Raw genomic sequence first — 26,173 nt, 5'->3', positions numbered from 1 at the left:
CAGCAAGCTAAAAACTGCAAATACGGAGGGAGAAGTGTAAAAGCAAGCATAAGTTGTCATCGGGACCATCACTGCACTTTCACAGTCCCTGTAACCGCTTTAGTAGCAATGTTAATTTTTCACTGGTCTCAGAAACACTTTGTAACATTGTAACTTTTGTCTGAAGCTGTTATTCACTACTTAGCTTTGTTGCTTTCTTCGGTAGGTTTGGTTCTCGTCTAAACCTTGCTGCTCTTATCCACCAACTTAAATCATCGTGCAGTGCAGCTTTCCTAACCAGCCCCTCTACTCGAGTTTCACTTTTAGTTGCTTCTTCAGGAGGGGAGACATTTGGCTACTGTTTTCATGTTGCTCCCATAACCAATTTTTGGCATCAGGATCTGGCCCTTGAGTCTCCTGCTAACTTTATTATCAATACCTCAATAATGGCAAATTAACTTCTTGGTCTTTTCCCCCTTTTTCTTCCCGGTCTCACCTTCCGATTGGGCCCGCCGTTCCTGCCCTCCTTCCATCCCGGCTTCTTGGTCTCCTCTTTAAAGCATCCTGCCGTCGACCTCAGTAGCACGTTCTTTCTGCTGCGGTCCCGCACCTCCTCAGACATACAGGATCACGTCAGAGGGAACGTGCTACCGAGGTTGACAGCGGCCTGCGAGGTTCGCTACAGCCGGTCGGCAATCCTCAGCAGGCTGCTTTGAAGAGGAAGAGGAGACCCGACGACGGCAGACGTGATCCCGTACATCAGAGCATCAGCAGTGGTTCGTGCCGGCGGGCCAGATTAAAGCAAAAAAAGTAAATGTCTGACGGGCCAACTTTTAATGCACTGCGGGCCAGAGTTTGACATGTCTACTTTAAGGCCAAGTTTCCTTAATAAGATCTTATGCTGCCCAGTGATTATTCACTGTAATATGGCAGCTGACTGACACAGGAAAAAGCTTCACTAAGCACAGTCTAAAACCAAATGGGTCCCAAGGGAATGTTTATATAAATGTATTGGATTTTTAAAAGCAGTTCCTATTGTTCCTTTCATGTATCTCTGTCACAAAACTGACAGTAAATCTACTTGTTTGCTATCCCAAAATAAGGTAGCTTTGGCTTCCTCAACCCTGACAGGGATTTCAGGAGGAAGAGAGAGACTATTCAAACCCAATCAGGGACCCAGCAAATGAAGGCCATGTCCCAGATTGTGGCAGGCAGATGCCACATTAGGCTGCAGCAATGCGACAGGGAACAAAGCAGTGTCCCACAAACTTTTCGGCCGGCGGCACCCTAAACCCAGTGCCCCGGCTGTAAAGCATCCAGAAGTGCACGGATTTTTAAACTTTCCTTTAGTCCATCCGTATTGGACCTACTTGTTACAACCCTGCCCTCTTTTTCCTGGTATCTTCTCTTTTCTTAAAATAATACTGCATTTCTCGCCATTATCCTTCTGTATCTGTTTGTCCAGTCACGTGTCTTGTTTTTTTTGTCCTTTTTATGTTAATTTGTTTTTATGGTATATTATTTGTATTACCCTAATTTTTATTGTACAACCACCTTGAAATATATGCTAAGGTGATATATTTTAATAAACTTGGACATTGACGTGATGACATCACACACGTGTGACATCATCACGTCAACATCCACAAATGTGTGGAGGCACATCTGGCTGTGACCCTAAACCTGTGGGATCCTGAAGGAGGGGAGGAGTGAGGAGAAAAGTAGAGAATCTCGCCACAAGAGGCCCAGCGCCTGTCCTCCTTACCAGGGTCTCATCAGGACACACCTGGAATCTGCTGTGGTGCACAGTTTGTGATACACTGGAATAGAGAAAGAGCGCTGGAGACTGGGGAGGAGTGGCCGCATAGTGAAGGAGATTGAGAGAGAAGGGAATTGCGCAAGGACTGGCAAGAAGAGAAGTGGAAGGAGAGGTGGAGCATGGAGGAGAGTCAGATGCCTGAACTGGAATGGGGGGGTGCAGTCGTCAGAGAAGAAAATGCATTAACCATTTATTCCTGCCACCAGCTCCCCCTTCAAAACAAAATTATTGAGAGAGGCAGGTAAGTGTACATGGCAAATCAGGTTTAGCCCTGGCAACTAAGAGCTGAAGGAACTGTGTAGTCCTGGATAAATATATAGTGGTACCTCGGTTTACAAGTGCACCGGTTTGCGAGTGTTTTGCAGATGAGCAAAACACGCAGCAAACTTTTGCTTGTAAACCAAGCACTGCCCCAATAAACGAGCACTCAGCAATGGTGGCCCAGGGGTGAGTACCTGCCTGCGGGTGCTGCAGCGATTCCAAAGTGGTGCCTTCCTTCCCTCAGAGTCCCCTTGCGGCTGCCCTCCCGCTTCGGCCGATGCCTCCGCCGTCCGTCAGCGCCTCCTAGCTCCCGATCCAAGCCGGCCGCCATCCTGAACGAGCATGTGCGCGCCCTCACCTCTCCTCTCCTAAGTCATCCACTGCCCCGACAACATGCTCACCACGTACAAGCACGCAGGACGTCCTGCGTGCTTGTACATGGTAAACATGTTGTCGGGGCAGCGGCTGACTTAAGACAGGAGAGGTGAGGCCGCGCACATGCTCGTTCAGGATGGTGGCCGGCTTGGATCGGGAGCCAGGAGGCGCTGATGGACGGCGGAGGCATCGGCCGAAGCGGGAGGGCAGCCGCAAGGGGACTCTGAGGGAAGGAAGGCACCACTTTGGAATCGCTGCAGCACCCGCAGGCAGGTACTCACCCCTGGGCCACCATTGCAAACTTTGGTTGTGCAACGAATCTTCTGAGTTTGCATTAAGGCCTATGGGGAACTTTGCTTTGATAAACGAGTGTTTTGAATTACGAGCATGATCCTGGAACGGATTATGCTCGTAAACCAAGGTACCACTGTATAACTAAATGGCCATTTTTAGACAAGGTAGCACCATGTCATTCACCTTGGGCACAGGGGCCTCATTGTTTCACTACCAAAGTAGCACAGGTGTAGAAATAAACTTACAAATAGATGGTGAGACAAATGTCAAAGTCCATAAGCCGCCCGCCCCCCCCCCCCCCCCAATTAAAAAAAACTTCAATTTATTTATTTTCCTAACATCATACATCCCAGCTGATTTCTAGCTTTTTCTCATAAATGTCATGATTTAATTGGCAGCTTCTGCAAGTTTATAGATCACACAGTATTACAATTACATTTATGGGGTCAATTTTCAAAGGTTTTAAATGCCTAAATTTGGTAGTTAAACACCTAAAATTAGCCTCTTTGTAAACTAAGGGCTCCTTTTACAAAGGCGTGCTAGCGGTTTTAGCGCATGCTAAAATGCCCCACGTGCTAGCCGCTACCGCCTCCTCTTGAGCAGGTGGTAGTTTTTCAGGTAGCGCATGCTAATCCAGTACGTGCGCTAAAAACGCTAGCGCACCCTTTGTAAAAGGAGCCCTAAGTAAATGGAATTTTGTACCCTAAAATATGTGAAGAAAAGAGAAAGCATTTAGAGTTGGGGGAGGGGCTGAAACTAGACCCTAAGCACTGACTTTCAGTAATGGTTCCTATCTTAGGGCTTCTTTTACAAAGCAACATTAGGGATGCCTGTGCGGCAAATGTGATCAAACCCATTCGGTTGAAAAAGGAGACTTCAAGCTTCCAAATCTAATCAAATTAACTGTAGATCTAAATTTAAACTCTGAAGTTCTCAATAATAAATTTAGGTGACTTTTCAGCTGAAATGTGTGTTCAATTGCTGGCAAGGAGAGAAGGAACAGAGACAGTATTTAAAAAGATTTTTAAAGATCCGCTTTTCTTAAATAAATTAAAAACCCCTCACAGTTTTATGGTCTGCAGCATCCATCTGCTTTTATTTCCTATTCACAATAGGAGCTGACAGATCACAAGAATGAGTGTGAAGAGGCACACATTTCCTGGCATTTCACCAGAGCACACTTCAAAAGAAAGAGATGAAAACCGCAGTTGAGTTAAGCAAAAGGAGTCAAACTGGATTCATTCAAAGTCAAAGAAAATAATACTTTCATACCCAAATATTAAAAATCTTTATAAAATAAAGACCTGACAACTCTTGCTACTCTGGCAGGGGAACTCTTTGGCTGATGTGGCTTGATAATCTCCGCCACCAAAGATATGAATGGAGGTGGATGGGGTTTGGCAGTGACAGTGGAAGCAGGGTGTGGGGGGATAGCAGTAGTGGGGGGGCAGCAATGATGGTGGAGAAAGCAGCAGTATGTGTGTGGGGGGGTGGGGACTGAGAGGAAATGCTTGGCCTTCCCCAGGTCCAACCTCAGGCTCCTCTCAAAACTAACCTGGCTTCACCCCTGGATAGCTGTAACAAAGTTACAATAAAAATTCAGAAAAATAACATCCTTGTACTATGGATTGGTATATAAGAGGAGACGTGGGTTTGGTTATCAGGCAATAGAGATACGGAGTACTTGAATTCATTGATTATACCGTATATTCCTTTTCGAACACTTAGATTGTTACAAGATAACAGGTTAGTGATACCAGTAGCAAAAAGGTAAAATGGGAAAAGGGGTGGGTGGGAAAACAACAAAATAAACCTGCCAGGAAGTTTTTTTTAAAACAAACACCCAATTGGACGAATCGAATCAAAAAATTGATTCAATAGGCCGAATTGAAAACTTTTTCCATGAATCAGGCAGCACTAATACGAAGGGCAACTAGACAGCTAGGAGTTTTCATAAGGAAGAAACAAGGCCATACTAGGATTACAGGTGTGTCAGCAGAAAACACGTAGAGGAAGAGGAAGTGCATGAATGAGCTCTGTTAATCAGTATGAACAGTCTCAGAAGCTCCCCTCTATTATAATCTAAACCAGTGTTTTTCAACCTTTTTACACCTATGGACCGGCAGAAATAAAATAATTATTCTGTGGACCGGCATCGGTCCGTGGACCAGCGGTTGAAGAACGCTGGGCTAAGTCGTGGGCCAGACCCCGTCCATCTCTACCCAATCTCCACCCCAGACCCCGCCCCCATAATAGTACTAATTGCACCTTGCATGTCCCGTGCCTCATCTGGAAGCTTTCCCTCTGATGTTGCAATGTCAGAGAGAAGGCTTCCAGTTCAGGCGCAAGATGCCTGTAGGAGCCACTGCCCATGGCTTTGTGTACTGAATCAGTTAGGAAGAGGGAGCTGGCTCGAAGATAACGCCGCAGCGATTGCACCGTGGACCGGCGGTGAAGAACACTGTTTTGGGCCTGATGCACGTGCTGGTCCTGTGGACCGACAGGAAATTTCTATGGACTGGCACTGATCCATGGACCAGTGGTTGAAGAACACTGATCTAAGCTATCAGCCCCCATCTCCTCTCCTCTCCTAATCTAATCTAATCTTTGGTTTATATACCAGGTCATCTCCCAGTGGAGCTCGATTCGGTTCACATATAATTAAGACTAGAGTACATAGCAGAAAACATAGGAGAAGGAAGAACTAATTAAAAACTAAAGTACATAAGAAAAGCATAAGAAAAATAACTATAATATCATTTCATTGAGGCTGTGGTTAAACCATTTAAAAATTGCAAGAACAACAAAGTTTTCAGGAATTTACAAAATAATTGCAGCTGGCCTAATGGAATCAGGAAGTTCATTCCAGATCTCTATAAACTTGAAAACAAAAGATCGACTGAGCTTCCCAGCAGATTTAATTCCCTTAAAGGAAGGGAAGGCCAACATATCTTTGTGTGTTTCTCAAATGGCAAAGTCTAAGGGTATTCCAACATAACGGGATAAAAGGATCAAATATTCCATAGAGAAGCTTGAAGATTATGCATGCGCATTTAAACTGGATCCTAAAGCGAACTGGGAGCCAGTGAAGCTTTATCAACAAAGGGGAAACATGATCATACTTTTGTTTCCCAAAAATGAGCTTAGCTGCAGTATTCTGTATTAACTGAAGTCCTTTTAGACTGCTCTGCTTAATGCCCAGATAAACAGAGTTACAATAATCTAGCTGAGAAAACTCATAATCATCAGTAGCATCCCCTAGCAGCATCACACTAATGCCCATCTGTTATTTAAAAAAAAAAACCCCCACTAGTTGGTTCTCAGTAAAATCAAATGACAAAATCCCTATCAACAAGCCCATGAAAACACCTGATCACCATCTGGAAACTCATTCTGTTGTTTCATCTGCTACTTTAATGATAGTTAAAATATAATTTTCAGGCTTCATGTGACACTGTTCCCCAGGTTTGGAAGGTGTAAGAAGCCATGTCAGAAGTTTGGCAATAAAACAATAACATAAGGTAGATTCAACCATTAGGCAGATTGGGGGGGTCACTTAGGAGAGTATCATTCCCACTACTTGAGCCTGATCCCTATTAGCACCTGGGAATACTTCTCTCTTCCCTAAACAAGCTTACTTGTTATTCCTACCTACAGAAAACTACACCTACAGCTCTTCACTTGGAGAGCTCCCACTGCAAGTTTAAGAACACGGATATATATTTTTTTAAATTTATCACACTTTTTCTGAGTCACTGGGGCCAGCAGTTTCCCATCTTCTTCTGCCTCCTGATTTATGCAATGTCGCTGGGCTTGGTGTGCTATTCACTCCCTTATTGACTGCTATTTACCGTATATACTCTAATATAAACTGAGATTTTTGTGCCCAAAAATGGGGGTCTCTGTTTATTTTTAAGTCAACTTTTTTTTTTTAAGGTATTTATATACCATCTATCAGGTTATCTAAGCAGTTTACAATCAGGTACTCAAGCATTTTTCCCATCTGTCCCAGTGGGCTCACAATTTATCTGATATACCTAGGGCAAAGGGGGGATTAACTGACTTGCCAGAGTCACAAGGAGCAGCGTGGGATTTGAACCCCAAACTTCAGGGTGCTGAGGCTGTAGCTTTAACCACTAGGCCACTCCAAATTTCAGCCTACCGGGCTGTGGGGAGTAGAGTTGCAGGTCAGGGGCAGGCCCAACATACGAAATAGGCAACCGATTCCTCCTGGTGGCGGACATGGCTGTCCTCCATGTTATTTACTGGCTACCGGGAGGAGGAGGGAGTGAGGAGTCAGTGGCGCATCCAGATTGTGAGCAGCCCTGCCTTCGGTCCTGTCCCTGTCCCACTAAACTGGCTGGCAATAATGAAACCAGACACCACGGGGGCCTTCCCTCTTGCTAAATCGCTATAGGTTCTGCCAGTCTCTAACCCACCCCTCAAAATCAGGAAGTAACTTCAGGGGGGGCGGGATCGAGACTGGCAGAGCCTAAATATTAGGCAATCTGAGTTGAATCAGTAGTTTTACAGAGTGATGGGATCTATTTCCCAGTACTTAATACTTCCTTTTAGCAACAGGAGTCACAAAAATCCAGTTTAAATTCTGAAACACACTTTAAAAGTTCTTATGAATTTTTCTTTGAAATATAACTCCAAACTTAATTGAGAAATCAAATCATGAGAACCAGCAGGTGTCAGATAAGCTCTTGACCTCCAATTCACCTGTATCCTCCTTCACAGCCTTCTCATTACACACCTCAGCTCAACAGGTTTAATTGCAGCATTTCTCATGAAATCAATCATTTACAGGAAATATTATTTCAAAAAAATATTCACTCCTTCCACACACACACAAACTCTAGAGCTGACATATAAATTTTCACTCAGCAGCCACACCATTTCCTCACAAATTTCTAATACTTCCTTAAACTCTCTGCTCTCCAGCTCATAATAACAGATTTAGTATTCAGCTGTTTTTTCTGCTGCAGTGTTGGAGTGTATTCCATGTCAACATAACAGCTACATTACATGTAGGAATGATCCATTAAAGAAGTTTTTACAATAAAGCAACATACATAACTTCGTACCTTGAATTAATTTTATTTATTTGTAACCCGCTTAAAAACCCAAGTGACTTTCAATAAAACATACATAATAGTAGAAACAAAATTATCCTACTCAGGATTTCTCTTCACCTGTTCTCAAAAGACCTCATGTTGGCATGATCTGACTATCGCAAAATTACTTCAGGCAAATGCTTCAATAAAGAAATGCATTTTAAGTAATTTCCTAAATTGTAACACATTCCTACACAGGACCTAGTCACTAACATAACCCAGCTCAAGAATGCATCCACCACCACCACCCAATATCCTTCAGTTCGGACATTCAAATCTAGTTCATTAAAACCAGGGGGAAAAAATAGCTATGAATCAATAGAGCTCAGACATTTGATGGGCGGGATATCAAGGCTGAAATAAACTTGAACAGCCCAGATCAGAATCTTCTTTGCTGCTAAGAGGTACTACTAGCCAGATTACTAATGCATGCTTCCCCAGGCCAAGAGCTCAGAATTCACCTCTACTGGATAAAAAACAGATGGAAATCAAGTCAGACAGACAGATCAATATAGACAGATGAATTTGATCAAGCAAATGTTAAGGTACATAGGACCATCTATAATGGCCTGGTAAATCAGCTGTAGTAACACAAAAGATGCATTCAGAATCCTCAATGAGGATGAGATCACTAGTTGGCTCCTCTGAGTTTTCTAAAACTAAAGCAAAGTTCAATTCGTTACTGTCTCCAATGGAGCTGGGAACAGACAAATCTTCTCTGAAAAGCAAAAGGACACCGAGTGAATACATAAGTGTGTGACACGCAACAGAATAAGAATCCCTGTGTTATTTTTCAGATGAGGTTTCCTGCATTCATGAAAACAAAGAGCACCAAATTTGAAGGCTGAACTAACAGAACCCGATGCAGCCAGTGGCAATGCAGAATATCAGCTTTCTATTACTTTGGAGTCACTTTGCGACAGACACAAATGTCTAACCTTCACTGATACAATCACCTGGCATATCTGACAGACTTCCCCTCCACATCATCGTGATGCTGTTAAGAAGTGCGCAGGTTCTCTTCCTGTTTTTCGGCTTCACAAACTGCAAGAAAGCCATATTTTCGAGCTGAGACCATGCTTTTCCAGTACGTGCAGCAATTTTTGGACCTGGGTCCCCGCTTTTTCAGCGAGAGAACCATTTTTGTTCTGAGACTATGGGCTCCTTTTACAAAGTCGCATTAGCGGCTTTATCGCACACAACTTTTTTGCACGCGCTAACCCCCAAGGTAGCTGAAAAACTACCACCTGCTCAAGAGGTGGTAATGGCTAGCGCGGCCGGCAAATTAGCGCACGTTCAACTGCTAACACGGTTTCGTAAAAGGAGCCCTATGTTTCTCTGCCAGGGAACATACAGTTGATAAATATGGTTCCCTTTCTATTTTTGTTCACACTACCTCTGTATAATTGCTGTTTTGCATTGTGAAATAGAGTCAAACCTTGGATAGCGAGTAACGTGGTTTACAAGTGTTTTGCAAGATGAGCAAAACATTTTCTTAAATTTTAACTTGATAAACGAGCGTGCGTCACGCCAAATACGCACAATATATGTGCGTCACATCACTGATTGCGGCTGAACTTAATACATGCACCCGCAGTTCAAGCGTCTACAACATATACACATTTCACGCTGAGCATTGGCTGAACGTAATAAAAGCATCAAGCCAATTCACCCGCAGTGTAGTGACTGTTCGAAACGAGTGAGATCTTGCAATACAAGTACGTACAGTACTGGATTTTCTATTAAAGTTTCTGGGATGTGGAATGAATCGTCCGAGTTTCCATTATTTCCTATGGGGAAATTAGCTTTGATTACTTCGAGTACTTTGGATTACAAGCATGCTTCTGGAACAAACCACTGTATACTGCTCTGTATTTGGGGTCAAATTGCCTGCTGTACAAGAAGCACAAATCATATCCTATACAATTTTTTTTTTTTTTGGCTGCTGATTAGAGTTAATAAAAAATATTTTCAATACAGATACCCTATGCCTGTTCTTTATGTATAAAATATGTTTCCCATGCATTTTTAAGGGGTTATCAACCATTGTTTTTCTTATTATCTGACAATGAAAACATGTGTGCAATTTTTCTACTGAGAATATGTCTTTGGATTGGATTTACACTTCCCCCTCCCCATTCGCGGTTTCGGCAATCGCGATTTCACAAATTCGTGATTTTTTGGAGAGAGGGAAAAAAAGAAAAAAAACCCATAGTTTAGCCTTCCCCTCGGCGTCCCGGCCTTACCTGGTGGTCTAGCGGGCTTTCGGGGCAGGAGCGATCTTTCTACGCTCCTGCCCCGTGTAGATCGCCAATAGGAAATGGCTGTGGGGAGTTCCCGTCATAGTCTCGAGAGATTATGGGAACTCACGGCAGTCATTTCCTATTGGCGATCTGCACGGGACAGGAGCATAGGAAGATCACTCCTGCCCCGAAAGCCCGCTAGACCACCAGGTAAGGCCGGGATGCAGGGGGGAAGGCGGGGATGGGTCACAGCTGGACCAGAAGATATTCACAGTATTTCACCATTCACGGTCCGGCTCTGCCCCTATCTCCCCAAATCCGGAGGGAGAAGTGTATTTTTACTGACAGTTTTCTTTATATATTTAAATTAGTCACACTTAGGAGCTCTACTTCCAGATGTTTTCTGTTTGCTGGGTTTGCCTTAGACCCCTGCCACTCAGCATTTTGATTTGGATCTATTTAAATGGGATCTATTAAAATGAATACCGACACCAGGTTACATCAGTTGTGCTGCCCAGCATCACCAAACTTACAGGTGAGACCATGTCACCCTTTAAATCCTTTAACTTGGCACATAGGAATAAAAACCCTCTATGAGAGCTTAGCAGATGTCAAAGTAATCCAATCCAACCTCCATAAATTCTCATCTTCATGGTTTACCGACACCCTTAGAACAAAAAAAAAAAAAAAAAAGAGAACTGAGGAAAGCGGAAAAGAAATGGTGCAAAACCAAGGATGCAGACAAACTGTTGTGGCCACCCAGGATGCCAAAAAATCCTATTACTCCCAATCATTACTGAAAGCCTCTAATAAGAACATAAGAAATGCTGCTGCTGGGTCAGACCAGTGGTCCATTGTGCCCAGCAGTCCGCTCCCGTAGCGGCCCCTTAGGTCAAAAACCAGTGCCCTAACTGAGACTAGCCTTACCTGCGTACGTTCTGGTTCAGAAGAACTTGTCTTACTTAGTCTTGAATCCCTGGAGGGTGTTTTCCCTATAACAGCCTCTGGAAGAGTGTTCCAGTTTTCCACAACTCTCTGGGTGAAGAAGAACTTCCTTACATTTGTATAGAATCTATCCCCTTTTAACTTTAGAGAGTGCTCTCTTGTTTTCCCTACCTTGGAGAGGGTGAGCAACCTATCTTTATCTACTAAGTCTATTCCCTTCAGTATCTTGAATGTTTCTATCATGTGCTCTCTCAGTCTTCTCTTTTCAAGGGAGAAGAGGCCTAGTTTCTCTAATCTCTCACTGTACGGTAGCTCCTCCAGCCCCCTAACCATTTTAGTCGCTCTTCTCTGGAACCTTTCGAGTAATACCATGTCCTTCTTCATGTACGGCGACCAGTACTGGACGCAGTATTCCAGGTGAAGGCGTACCATTGCCCGGGTACAGCGGCATGATAACCTTCTCCGATCTGTTCGTGATCCCCTTCTTAGCATTCTGTGCGCCCTTTTCGCTGCCACCACGCACTGCACGGACGGCTTCATTGACTTGTTGACCAGTACTTCCAAGTCTCTTTCCTGGGGGACTGGACATCCAAATGGCAGATGAATGGCCAAATGTAAAGTGATGCACATTGGGAAGAATAATCTAAATTGTTTCTTAATGCTAGGATCCACCTTAAGAGTCAGCATCCAAGAAAAAGATCTAGTTGTCATTGAAAACAGTTTGCTAAAATTACCTGCCCAGTATGTGCGGCAGCCAAAAAAGCAAATAGGATGCTAGGAATTATTAGGAAAGGGATGGTAAAGACAAAGAATATTATAATGCCTCTGTATCGCTCCATGTTGCAACCTCATCTAAAGTACTGCATTCTTCTGGTCGCCATATCTCAAACAAGATATGGCAGAATTAGATAAAATTCAAAGAAGAGTGAACAAAATGATAAAGGGGTTGGAACTCTTCTCATATGAGGAAAAGCTAACGAGGTTAGGGCACTTCACCTTGGAAAAAAGACAGCTGAGGAGGAATATGATTGAGATATATAAAATCCTAAGTGATGCAGAACGGATGAAAGTGAATCGATTTTTTATTCTTCTAAAAGTACGACGACTAGGGGGGGACACTCAATGAAATTACATGAAAATACTTCTAAAACAAATAGGAGGAAATATTTTTTCACTCAAAGAATCGTTAAGCTCTGGAACTCATTGCCAGAGGATGTGGTAACAGCAGTTAGCATATCTGGGTTTAAAAAAGGGTTGGGCAAGTTCCTGGAGGAAAATACCTTAGTCTGCTATTGAGGTAGATATGGGAGGAGTCACTGATTGCCCTGGGATCAGTAACATGGAATGTTGCCACTATTTAGGTTTCTGCCAGGTACTTGTGAACTGGAATGACTACTGTTGGAAGCAGGATACTGGGATAGATTGACCACTGGTCTGACCCAATATAGCTACTCTTATGTTAAGTACATAGGATCTCTAAGGGAGTAGAAGGCATGGTTGGGCAGACTGGATAGGCCATATGGTCTTTCTGCCTTCATTTTTCTCACTTCTCATTCTTATATTACATGAGTATTAATGTACTTAAGCTGGAAGCCTGCAATCAAGCAGTGAAGTGACCCTTAACTGGTCCCCTTATGGCAATAAGTACTGAAAAGTTTGGATTACCATACATACATTGATGTGGGACTGAATGCCAGTCCTGATGACCCACAAATAGGGCTGGTTTTATGCATATTCACAATGAATATGCAAGAGTCGACATATTTTGGTCACAATTAATATTAGACGCATTTATTACCTCCATACTCTCATGGAGGATACTTTCAGACAGGACATACCAAAAGGTTTGACCAGTCCAGTACTGCCATGTGGAGGACCTGGGCTGGATCCTAGACCAGGGCTCTACTCCTCTAGCTGGTCAGGGCTTGGACATGCTGGAAACAGTGTTTACAACCTTGATATAATAAGGCAAATGGAAGGCTGAGCTCTATATCTGAAAAGAATGCAAACTATCCTTCACCAATAATGAACTGCTTCAGTTCCTTAGCCGCCTAGATGTCATAACATCAACCCTCTAATTAGATTTTAGAAGATACAGTGCATGTTAACTAGCAGCGTTTTATATGAATTTGAACGTACAAGTTTAAGCGTGACTAATCTATCATCTTACTAAATGAGACAGCAAAAAACAATTTTTTTTTTCTTAACTGTTCAAAAAAAGGTAATGTCTCTACAATCTAATTAGGTGAAATTCCGGCACAGAGCCAATGGCATAATTTTAGCAGGAACACTGTCAAAATCTATTGCTGCATTTTTCTCTTTTTGCATTCTGTCGCAGATGACAGTCTGGTAACATGGCCTCCAGAGATAAAACTGCTTATCAGCCACAGAAAATTGTGTGGTGTACAACTAAGGCTGGCTTCCACTACTATGCCTGCTCCAGCAGTTTACATGATCTACTGAGCAGAGGCAGATCAATCAGAATAGACAGCAAGTTTCTGTCACTTACATAAACAAACTGTGAAGCAGAAAACCCAAGATAGTTCACTGGAAGCCTTTCAAGATAACCAATATGAACATAATAAGTATCCACTATGACTGTACAGCCATCAATCTTTCCAAGACAATGAATGTTAAGGCAGAATATTTAAACTAGGGTACCATAAGATATCATTCACTCATGAAAATGGTTGAAACATTTTGCAGCTCGTATGTCATTCTCTCCTGTGCTCTATCAACTTTGCTGATGAAAAGCAGTTGCACAGTTTCCAGATAAAACATCTTCCAAATATTCAGTTGATTCATCCAGTGGCGTAGTAGGGGAAGGGAGGTGGTTCACCTCAAGCGCCATCTTGGTGGGGGTGCCAGCACCTCTCCCCACGCCGCGCTCACGCCCTCCCTTCCTCTCGTTGTACGTCTTTTAATCTTTGCCAGCACAAGCAACTTCTCTGGCCTGCTGTTCATGCTAGCCTGGCTCCCTTCTGAAATGACTTCCTGGTTGCAGGGCAGTAGGCCACAGAAGCTGCTTGCACTGGCAAAGATTTGAAGAGGTACGGGGGCAGGGAAGGCGCGAGTGTGGTGGAGAAATAGCAGGGGGGATGGCGGAGAGGAGGGGGGAGGAGCCACCTACCCTCACTACACCACTGGGCTCATCTGTTAAAATTAACCAGATAAACTTATCTGAGTAATGTCAAGCCTGCTATTTGTGAAACCCATCTTACAAGCCAATTCTCAAAAGCTACCACCAGCAGCAAGAACAATTAGCATAAGAACAGCGTGTATATAAAAATATGAAGAATTTAACATGGGAAACAACGTGTGGAGCAGAGATAGTTGCTAATTGTATTTAAATGTAGTCAAACGTATGTTAACGATGTCATTTGCTATTTCAGCCCAATGCGCACAACCAAATCCTGTTCTTACCACTGGAAAAATAATGCCAGCTCAGAGCTGGCAGTGGAAGGTTTGAAGAGAGGACTTCTGACCTCTAGTTAAAACATGGCGGTACTTGAGAGAGTCCAAAGGAGAGCAACGAAACTGGTAAAAGGGCTGGAACACTGCCCATACGACGAGAGGTTGGATAGGCTGGGGCTCTTCTCTCTGGAAAAAAGGAGGCTCAGGGGAGATATGATAGAGACCTTCAAGATCATGAGGGGCATAGAGAGGGTGGATAGGGACAGATTCTTCAGACTGAAGGGGACAACAAGTACGAGGGGGCATTCGGAGAAACTGAAGGGAGATAGGTTCAAAACAAATGCAAGGAAGTTTTTTTTCACCCAAAGGGTCGTGGACACTTGGAATGCGCTACCGGAGGAAGTGATCAGGCAGAGTACGGTACAGGGATTCAAACAGGGATTGGACGGATTCCTGAGGGATAAAGGGATCGTGGGATACTGAGAGAGGTGCTGGGATGTAACACAGGTATAGAAAGCTAACCAGGTAATAAGTATAGAAACCCAACAGGTCGTGCATGTGCAAGACCGGAGGGTTAGGACCAGTGTTCCCTCTAAGCGGGCGGGTGTTGTGAGCAAACTTTTTTCACCGTGAGCCAAAAATATCGGGCGCCAGCAAGTTATGAGCCAACTCGCCCGATTCTCCTCTCGCCGCCCTGCCATCTGCCGTACGCCTCTTCCGATCGTGCGCTGTGACGAGAAACGTGTGCGCTGCGATGTAATATTTTGTGCGCCAGCGCACGCCAGCGCAGCTTAGCGGGAACACTGGTTCAAATGGTTTTATTTATTTCCCCAAATTTATTTTTGTTATACGCATTGAAAATATTTGATATTGCGTTTAAATCAAAATCTCAATAAACTTGAAACGAGTGCCCGTGAGATTGTGGGAGGGTTAAATACTCAAAACTTAGAAGTTTTTGCTACGCCAGCTTTCTGGTATCTTTACATACAGTGGCGTACCTAGCATATGTAACATCCGGGGCCCATCATTTTTTGGCACCCCCCCCCCATCTGTAAGAAAAACATGATTTTTAGTAACAAACCACACGTCACACATGAGTACCTAGGAAAAGGCAGCATCTTACATATTGCAGTGAGCAGTACATCAATACACCCATTGTAAAACTAAACAAGCCAGACCAGCACAGATCAATCCTACACCGTCAATCCTAACAGAAAACCATGTCTTTCGAACACACAGAACACAGAAAACACCTTCGCCTAGTAAGGAATATGTAATCACAAACTAACCCCTCCCTCTTTTACAAAACTGTAGTGTGGATTTTAGCTACGGAGGTAACAGCTCTGATGCTCATAAAATTCTGAGCATCAGAGCTGCTACCACCAAGGCTGGTGCTAAAAACGCTTCACAGTTTTGTAAAAGGGGGGATAAAATAAAAATACATAGACAAAGGTTAAATTGAACCAGCAAGAAGCTGGACTCTGCATACAATGCTTCACAGAAACAGTGACACATGTCTCCTAAAGCAATAAATAAATAGAAATTTTTTTCTACCTTTGTCTTCTGTGGTTTCTCCTTTCCTCATCTTCTTGTAACTCTCTTCCTTCCATTCACTGTCTGCCGTCTCTCTTCCCCTATATGGCATCTTCTCTCCTTCTATGCCCCTTCCAGAAACTGTATGCCTCCCCCTTCCATCTCTCCTTTCACCCCATTGGTCTGGCATCTCTCTCCTCGCCTTCCCTCTCCCACACCTCTCCTCATAGTCTGGTATCTCCCCTTCCCTGATTCTCTGGCATCTCTCTCCTTTCCTTTTCTTCCATCTTTCGTTCCCCCCTCCATGCTCTCACATCTCCCCCTTCCTTTTCCCTTAGACTGGCATACCTTCCTCCTATGCTCCAAGCCCTGGCATCTCCTTTAATTCCCTCCCTCATCTTCCTTCTCCCTCCAGCTGGGTACCGCAACACTCTTCCCTGCAGCTCTGCACTTCCCCACAATTGCCATGCTTCGGTTCCTCTTCTTCCTTCCTTCCCCCCCCCCCCCCCCGCGGGACCCTGCGGCACCATCAACTCTTACTCCCTCTAATGTCGGCCCTGCAGCTCCAGACTTCCTCGCACCTTCTCCCCTCCCCCTTTGGATCGCTATTATTTTAAATGTTATAGCCGCGGAGCTGTATCCATCAGTGGAGATGTCTAACCTCGGCCTGCCCCGGAACTCTTACTGCAGCAGCCGCCCGTCTAGGCAGGAACAGGAAGTCACTGTTGCAGTAAGAGTTCCGGGGCAGGCCGAGGTTAGACATCTCCACTGATGGATACAGCTCCGCGGCTATAACATTTAAAATAATAGCGATCCAAAGGGGGAGGGGAGAAGGTGCGAGGAAGTCTGGAGCTGCAGGGCCGACATTAGAGGGAGTAAGAGTTGATGGTGCCGCAGGGTCCCGCGGGGGGGGGGGGGAGGAAGGAAGGAAGAAGAGGAACCGAAGCATGGCAATTGTGGGGAAGTGCAATCCCCCCAATGCGTCCCCTTACCTTACCTCCCCTTACCTTTGCGACGCGTGTGTGCGCTGTGAAGAGAAACTTTGCGCTGCGATGTAATATTTTGTGCGCGCGCGCAGGCCAACGCACCTTAGCGGGAACACTGGTTAGGACTACGATGGGAAGATAGGACTTCAATGAGAAACCAAGGTGGCAAGGGAGCCCCTTCTGGTGATTCAGACAGGTCGTGACCTGTTTGGGCTGCCGCGGGAGCGGACTGCCGGGCAGGATGGACCTATGGTCTGACCCGGCGGAGGCACTGCTTATGTTCTTATGTTAAAATCTGCTGGTTTTGATTTCTTTCTGGAAATGGAAACAAGCCTGTACTGAAAAAAGCCAGTACTGAAAAAACAAATGTACAGGAGTCTGAGCAAACCCCAAAGTGAAAGCATACATTGGCGCCTGCTGTTTGTGCTTAAATATATGGCTCAAGGTGATGTACAGCAAGAATAAGTCAAACATGAGTGAAAGACAATTACAGCAGTAAAAAAATATTCAGATTACAATACAATAAATTTTTTTTTGAAAATTTACCATATATACTTGAATATAAACCAAGATTTGGGGGCCTAAAAATGGGGGGTCTCAGTTTATATTCAAGCTAACTCAATCCTGCATCCACCACAGGACTCCAGTACTACCCTGGTGGTACAGTGGGGCAGGGAGCCAGAGCTACCATCAATCCCCCCTCCTGGCAACTTTATTCAACTAGCCTGCCCCTCCCCTTCTCTCTCGGTCCCCCTGCAGGTCTACTTTAGGTCTCCAGTGGTCCAGCAGTGAGGCGGGGCAGAAGCAATCCCTTTATGCTCTTGCCCGGCAGTCTCCATAGTGGAAAAAATGACTGCCACAAGATCCCGGGCAAAGTTTGCGAAACTGTCTGTCTGTCTGGACCACCAGGGCAGTACTGTAGGCCCATGGTAGGTCTGAGGGAGGGGCTTTCTCAGAAGGGGAGCAGATTGGTTGGCTGTTTGGCTGCAGAGCTGGCAGACAGGCCACCCTTTACTGGTACTTGAATATAAACCACCAGTTTTTATTTGAGTCTACCTTTTTTCCTCCTTGGTTTATTTTCGGCTCGGTTTATATTCAAGTATATACGGTATCTTTGAAGGTTCAGAAAAGCAGTGCTGGTATGCTTTATAGTTAGATTTGCCTGATGCGTGCGCACAAGAGCTGCATTTATCATGAAACTCTTAGCGCATGTGCCTCACCCTTACTTTCACTTTTACAGTGATTTGAATTTGAATATCATTTCCTTTGAGCATTGGAGAACTATTTTTCTGCACTGCTATGATATCTGCATTGTTTACTGCAGGAGTTCTGAGAATCTGACAATTAATTCACTTGTGTTTAACTTAAAAACAGTGAATATCAGAGCAATGTCCCCAGTATGCCTCATTCCGCTCCACTGGATAAATTTTGTTTGATCAAGAGTTAACAGGATAACATAGGCAACCAGTGGGAGGGGTGGGAAGAAGAGATTCTAAACAGGCAAGAATTGTCCAGAGCAACACCTGAAGTTACCAAGGCCAGTGACATATCTAATATATTTGACAAGGGTCGATCATGTTTTAACACCCACCCTCTATATTAAAAAATTATTTTTAGTAATAATCCAGAAATCACACAACAAGGGTGCACCTAGGAAAAGACAGTGAGCACTAGAGCATCAATACACCCATTGTAAAACTAAACAAGCCAGATTAATACAGATTGATCTTGCACAGTCAATGCTAACAGAAAACCAAGTTCTTTTCATATACACATATATTCCATACTAGGTGAATGTGTAAGTAATCATAAACTAAAAATAGAAATAGTAATATGTAGACAAAAGTTAAACTGAACCACCAAGAAGCCAGACTCTGCATACAATGCAACACCACAGAAACAGTGACACGTCTCCTAATAATGTGCAAAATATAAAAATAGCAAATATAAATTTGAAAAAATTGACAAATAACAATCGCCACTTTACAAATTAACAAATACTGTAGAAATAAAACAAAAAAATGGAAAATAAGAAAATACCATTTTATTGGACTAATCCATTTTTCAATTAGCTTTCAGAGGCATAAATCTTCTTCAGGCCAATAGAGTATACTGCTGTTACAGTAGCCTGTGCAAACCTAAGGAAGGAGGTTTTGGTCTCTGAAAGTTAGTAAAAAAAAAAAAAGTATTAAAATTAGACCAATAAAAAGATTACCTTATTTCCATTTTCTATTTATGTAAACCGCATAGTTGTATGTGGTATATAATTTTTTTATAAATAAATAAATGTTTATCAATATAGTTACAATGCTACTTTATTCTAAAGCAACAAAAAAAATCTTTTTTTAACCTTTTGTCATTTCTGCTTTAATCATCTTCTCTTCACTTTCTTCTTTTCTTCCAGCATCTGCCCTCTTTCTCTGCCCCTTCCATCCACTGTCCGTCCTCTCTCTCTCCCATCCACTGTCTGCAATCTCCCCCTTCCATATGGCATCTTCCCTCTTTCTACATCCCTTTCATAAATTGTCTATCCTGTGCCCATTCTCTCCTTTGTATATGATACATTTCAGCTTTACCCACTCTCCATTTTTCCCTCTCTGTCTCCCCCCTCCTCTCCCCCATGCTCTGACATCTCTCTCTTCTTCTTTCCTTCTTGCCTTCCCACTCCACCCCATGGGTTGGCATCTCTGTCTCCTTCCCTCCCCCGTTCTGGAATCTCGCTCCTCCGCCTCCTCCTCTCCTTCCCCCTCCATACTCTGGCATCTCTTCTCCTTCCTTTCCCTCCCTCCCTCCTTTCTCCCTGGTCTGGCATTTGTCTCCTCCCTCCCCCCTCCATGTCCTGGCATCTCTACTCCTCTCCTTCCATCTCTCCCACCCCTAAATGCCCTGGCATCTTCTCTCTTTCCTTTCCCCCTGGTCTGGTATCTCTGTTTTCTTTCCTTCCCTACCAATATGCCCTGGCATTTCTCCCTCCTCCTTCATGGTTTGGCATCTCCTTTCCTTCCTTCCTTTCTTTCTTTCCCTCCCTTCACCATCGTCTGGCATCTCTTTTTCCTCTCTTCTCCCTTCATTGGTCTTCCTTCTCCCTTCCTCTCCCCCGCTGGGTGCAGCATTTCTCCCCCATCCCCCAGGTCGGCAACGCAGCCTTCATAACTCGCTGCTCTTGCCAGTGTCAGACCTTCCTCTCTGTCGGGTGCTGTGAAAAAGGCAGATTTAGAAAACTTCTTAAGATGCAGCTATTCGTAGATGCCTTTTTTTTAGCTATTTCTGGTAAAGTCTATGAACTATCCATGCTCTTTATTGTTCATATCATAGTACTTTTCTGAGGATTGTTTGTATGTCCATTTTATCACATGTCCATTTTATATACATATTTGTTTTTTAAGTGTTTATTTTAAATATTGTGCATGTAAATTATGTAAACTGTTTAGTGTTAAATGGTATATACATTTTTAAAATAAATAAAATAATAAATACTTCCCGGTTCCACAAAAACAGGACTCGGTAGAAAGGAAGGCCTGATGCCAGCAGAGCAGAGAATTGTAAATGCTGCATGCTGCCACTGCTGGAAGAAGTTCCTGGACAATGACGCTGGCCCTTGGAGCACCCCCTTATGGGCTGCACCCAGGGTGGACCGCCCCCCTTCCTTTTGTACACCACTGACCAAGGCAAATCTGCCTAATACTGACTTCTGGATTTTCAGACAACTTTGACAAAGTTCCTCACGAGAGGTTCCTGAGGAAATTAAAATGCCAGGAAAGGCATTTAATTGCCTTGTTGTGAATTGGGAAGTGGTTAAGAGAGACAACAGAAAGTAGGGTTAAATGGCCAAGTCTCTCAATGAATCTGGACTGGGACCAGTGTTTTTAAAATATTTATAACTGATCTGTAAACAGGAACAACACGTGAAGTTATCATTTGCAGATGACAAAATTTGTTGTTAAACTGCATGTGGCCAATCCAGGTCACTAGTGCCTGGCAAAAAAAACCAGCCCAAAAACAAATATTAGTAACATTCCATGCTACTCTAGCTTAAAAACTTCTTGTAAGTTCCGAATCCTCAAAATGAAAAAATTTTAAACTACTAGATCTGTGCTAGCAAGCTGGAAGCAGCAAAGATATGGCAACGTTTGAGTGATAAAGCAGACTTACAAAGAAAAGGAAATGTTCCACAGTGGGGATGAAATTACTTGAAAATTCCAGGCTGAAGTTATTTTTCATCTGTATAGTCAGTTTCAAAAGCGGAACAAAGTTTCCAGCTTCCTTTCTCCAGCTCCGTTTATTTTCACAGTACCAGATGATCCATATTCTTAGGAATGGAGGCAGATGCTGGAGGAAAGGGAGATGTCAACCTGGACTATTTCCAAAGTCAGAGGAAGTGAGCAGGAAAAACGATAGGTTTCCTGCAGCAAACTTTAAAATTGTGATATACTATATTGTATATTCTGATGCATATTATATTGTATGTATGTATATATATGTATGATGTATATTTTGATATATATTATATTATATTATATTGTATATTAAATGTAATTTTTTAAAAATTAAATTCATTTTCTGGTATTTCTTACATTCTAAGTTATTTATAACTTAGTTGGATTAGGTCACATCTTTTTCAGTAGTAATTCAAGATGAGCTATATTTAGGTGCACTAGGCATTTCCAAGTCATTTCCAAGCCTGTATCTGAGTCAATTGCAGGTTAAGTGACTTCTCCAAGATTACAAGGAACAAGGAAGTTGAATCAGGCTTCCCTGGTTCCTGTCAGGCCCATATGCTCAAAACTCACCATGTGTTTAATGATCGACGCTAAACCAGTTAGCATTGAAGTATTTCAGCTATCAATGCCCAAAATGGCCATTTGTAGTCTTTTCCATGGTCTGTAGTAGCCTCCCATAATTATATGCACATGGATTACAATGAGTTTATCAATATTAAAATGAGCACTCCGATCGATGCCCAGATGATACACAAAATGAAGAGCTGGTTGTTAACACTCAGAAATCTCAGACGGGTCTGGAGATGTTGGTAGTGTTAAAAAAGTGCATTTTTTTTGTTTTTTTTAACATATGTTTATTGACAGTGAAAAATACACCACCCAACAGGGCACAAAGGCAAACAACAATGATTCAAAAACGGTCCATTACAAACATGAAAACAGGAAAAGCATAAACAAGCCTCCCAGAGCATCCCCATCAAAATACCAAAAAGGAGCTAGGGGAAAGGAGGAATGGGCACATATATCTTAGGCCTCTCCAAGTGCATCTAAGGATGCATCAGGAAGTAGAAGGCCTGCCATTTTGAAGAGGTGGGTCTGCCAGCACATGTGATAAAGACGGAATGGGGAGTACAGTGCCTCAGGCTGTGCCTGCTCCCTCTGCTGCTTGGAGCTGGTGTTGTGCTTTGAACTGCAAAGGACACTGTAGTGGTGTGCAGATCAAAGAGCAACCCTTCAGCCAAGCTGCAGAAGAGGACATGGCCTCAGACTGCATGTTGTCTCCGTCATCATCTTCCTCCTCACAAGCCAGGTTGGCATGGGGTGGGGAAGAAGAATAAAGAGACTGATATTGATGTTGCTGCCATGATGGACAACCCTCGGTCTCCCACAGACATTCTGAGGGAAGGGCTGGATTTTATGGCCTTTCCTGCAGCCCTAGAATTGCAGGTGACTGAGGGCCTTGGATCTCGAACCCAGATCATGCAATTCTCACCCTGCCTGCTTGCCTCCATTACTAACTTGGTAGTAAGGAGGAGGAAAGCAGCAGAACCCTGGGCCACATCCTCTTCCTCTGCTACCCCTGGTCAACTGTTTCTGGGAGCCTCACATGCAAATTAGAGGAAGGAGTGGTATAGTGGTTAGAGCAACAGCCTCAGCACCCTGAGGTTCTGGGTTCAAATCCCACGCTTGTGCCCTGGGCAAGTCACTCAATCTTCCATTACCCCAGGTATGTTAGATAGATTGTGAGCCCTCCGGAACAGATAGGGAAAATGCTTGAGAACTCGGTTGTAAACTGCTTAGATAACTTTGATAGGCGGTATATAAATACCTAAAATGTAATTAAATCTTAGATTTATATTCTGGTTAACTTATAAGTTCAAGACAGATAACAGGAATTGCAACATACAATAATGTTCTTTAACATCAAATTTCAAACAACACTGCATACTGCCTTGATAGTCAGTCACTATATAAGATGAGAAAATAGAGATTGTTGGTTTTTTTTTTTATTTGTTATGTTTTATTTATGTTTTATTAGAAATAAATATGTATGTTTGTTGCTAGAAACCGCTTAGATATTAAGTGGTCTATAAATATTTTAAATAAATACTCAATAAAATTTATAAAACACCATTTAAAAAATAAATAAACTGAAAGATCAACAGTTTGTTTATTCCTAACTCAGAGTTAAGCCATAAATCTAAGCCTACTCAAGTTCATAAATCTTTCTGAACAGCCAAGTTTTAAATTTCTTATGAAAACAATTATTTTCTAGTCTCCATTCCAGGACTGTCCTGAGCTGGAAATGCACCCCATGTGACATGCCCCCTTGAGCTCCTGTACTGCCCACTGAGCCACAGCTAAGCAGGGAAAGCAAAGGACAGGACTCAAGTTTTGAAGCCCCTGCCTCCCCTGTGTGGCTGCATTGCCTGCACATAGCTTGTTATGGCCCTACTCAATTCTATTGGTAAGTGATTCCAAAGAAATGGAGCTCTTTCCTGAGTGAGCTGACCTTAAGTAGACACAGCCCATCTTGCTGTCATTGCTCTCTTTCTTGTGTGGGAGTCGGGTAATTTGCTTGGGGAGAGGGTAGGGAGTAAGAATGTGCCACAGGACACCCAAAAGCTCCCCAACTTCAACTGGACTCCTGGCCACCCATAGCCAAATCCAGAGGAACCAGCCATTCCTGGAGGAGGCAAGTTTTGTGACTCTTCACATGGCATGATGATAAAATGTGATAATTGCTGATAATAAAATGTATTGATCCATTTTTGTCAGTGTTTACTATAATGAATGGGCTTTAATCATTTGATACTACCTCACAACCATTACTTAACATTTTCTTTCTTAAACCTCTCAAACTCCTATCTAGAATAATTTATCTACAATAAAAAATAGACACGCGTTCTCTTCGGGATCAACAGTGGTCTCCTGCAACCTATCCTGAATCTTTATTTAGCTCTGTTAGTGCAAATGTAATTAACTCAATCCATAAATCTGAATGCCCAGCCTCTTCTGATCCAAGCATGTGGTAAATGTGAGATACCTAAACTAGAAAGCATAAGATGTTTGAACAAAATGAAAAAAAGAGCAGCAGAGAGGGTTGAAGCCTTGGCAGCTGGTGCTACCTCTATCTGCTTTTGTGTATGCGATCATGTGTCAAATACATGTGCATATATTTTTCTTATATAAATAAAAATGTATGTTTTACATGAGCAGGAAGCGGGATGGGAGGGGGATAGCACTAGCAGATGAACACCGGCTGCCTCTCCACTTCTAAATGTGAAATTAACTTGGCTAAGAGCAAATGCTCTGTCACTAGCAAAAGAACATGCCACCCTGTGGTGGTCCATTTTTATTTTTCTGCTCATGGCACAAAGTAGAGTTCTGTCATAAGTGGTGAGTGAGTGGTGATGAGAATTAAATGCATGGCACATTTGGTTTGGGGGTATAATAGATTCTAAGCTTATTATATTACATTAGAGATTTCTATTCCACCATAACCTTGTGGTTCAAGGCGGATTACAAAAGATTTATACTAGGTGTGTTACAAAAGAGGATCATTGGTCATGTAGGTAGATTTATGGGTATAATAAATGATTTCTATATAAACAAATCACGTGTATACAAGTTGCTAGGGAAACCATAAACTCCTTATCCCAAGGTTCTATACTCTTTGCCAACTTATATAAAAATAGAGACAAGGGCTTTATGAAAGAGCTTTATTATAGATATAAAAATATAATTCATAAGCCAGCGGTAAATAATAACTAATTATTGTTCACACAATGTCCAAATACATACATGAAACTCAGTACATATTATCACACAATACTTGCTAAATAAATGAGTAAATAGAACTAATTCTTACACACTAAATAATTCCTTATAATAATAATTCCTGATTAGCAGCAATCTATTACAGTTTATCACCCAGAGTAATTAACAACTCCTTTCCTGTAACCAATCAGAGATCTACCTATCAGCCTAGAGGCCTATGGGAAATTATATCAATCTGACCCTGGCATGGGAAGGCAGATAGACCCTTCGTGCAGGGAGACTGTGTTAAGTATCCCTGATATGTTTTAAGTTTCCCTGATTGAATCATGACTAGCTAAAAGGTGTTAATGTCTGATTAAGAGGGTGCTTAGGACAATGGTGCACAGATCAAGCCAGAGACTTAATCCCATCACCATGCTTGCAGATGTCACACTCTCCTTTGTCAATTAAATTGACCATTGTCTCAAACAGTTTGCAAGTTCTAAACAGAAAGATACTGGGAGATACAATATTTTCTCTAGTCAGAATAAGATTCCAAGGTATAAAAGCCTGCTCTCTGCTCTATCAAGCTATCTCTTTTTCTATGGAGCTATCTCTGTCTCTTTTTCTATCAAGCTATCAGGAGAAGGGTCTATCTGCCTTCCCATGCCAGGGTCAGATTGATATAATTTCCCATAGGCCTCTAGGCTGACACTACCTAGTCCAGCTGATAAGGAAAATATGATTCCTAGCTCCAGTGGTGTACCTAGCATATGTGACACCCGGGGCCCATCATTTTTTGACCCCCCCCATCTGTACAAAAAACATGATTTTTAGTAACAAGCCACACGTCACACATGAGTACCTAGGAAAAGGCAGCATCTTACATACTGCAGTGAGCAGTACAACATCAATACACCCATTGTAAAACTAAACAAGCCAGACTAGTATAGATCAATCCTGCAGTCAATTCTAACAAAAAACCATGTCTTTCGAACACACAGAACACAGAAAACACCTTCGCCTAGTATGGAATATGTAATCACAAACTAACCCCTCCCCTTTTACAAAACTGTAGTATGGATTTTAGCCACGGTGGTAACAGCTCTGACGCTCATAGAATTCTGAGCATCAGAGCTGCTACCACCACGGCTGGTGCTAAAAATCGCTTCACAGTTTTGTAAAAGGGGGGATAAAATAGAAATACATAGACAAAGGTTAAATT

At 42.9% G+C, this 26,173-nt stretch overlaps 1 protein-coding gene across 5 annotated transcripts in view; it reads right to left on the bottom strand.

The window, feature by feature from the left end:
• Nucleotides 1–26,173, bottom strand: part of TXNDC11 (thioredoxin domain containing 11) — a 152,644-nt gene that overhangs the window by 66,472 nt on the left and 59,999 nt on the right. Inside the window, exon 1 of one of the 5 annotated variants that reach the window (XM_033963039.1) lies at nt 21,122–21,231. The exons of the other annotated variants lie outside the window; for them this stretch is intronic. The gene's annotated coding sequence lies outside the window, so the exon portion shown is untranslated. Of the gene's footprint in view, nt 1–21,121; nt 21,232–26,173 lie in introns of those variants that run through there. 5 annotated transcript variants of the gene reach the window in all.

The sequence above is a fragment of the Geotrypetes seraphini genome, chromosome 11 (genome assembly GCF_902459505.1).
Source record: "Geotrypetes seraphini chromosome 11, aGeoSer1.1, whole genome shotgun sequence".
Taxonomy (NCBI): Eukaryota; Metazoa; Chordata; class Amphibia; order Gymnophiona; family Dermophiidae; genus Geotrypetes; species Geotrypetes seraphini.
Note: the sequence above shows the minus strand (reverse complement) of the source record. Positions and strands in the feature narration are given on the sequence as shown.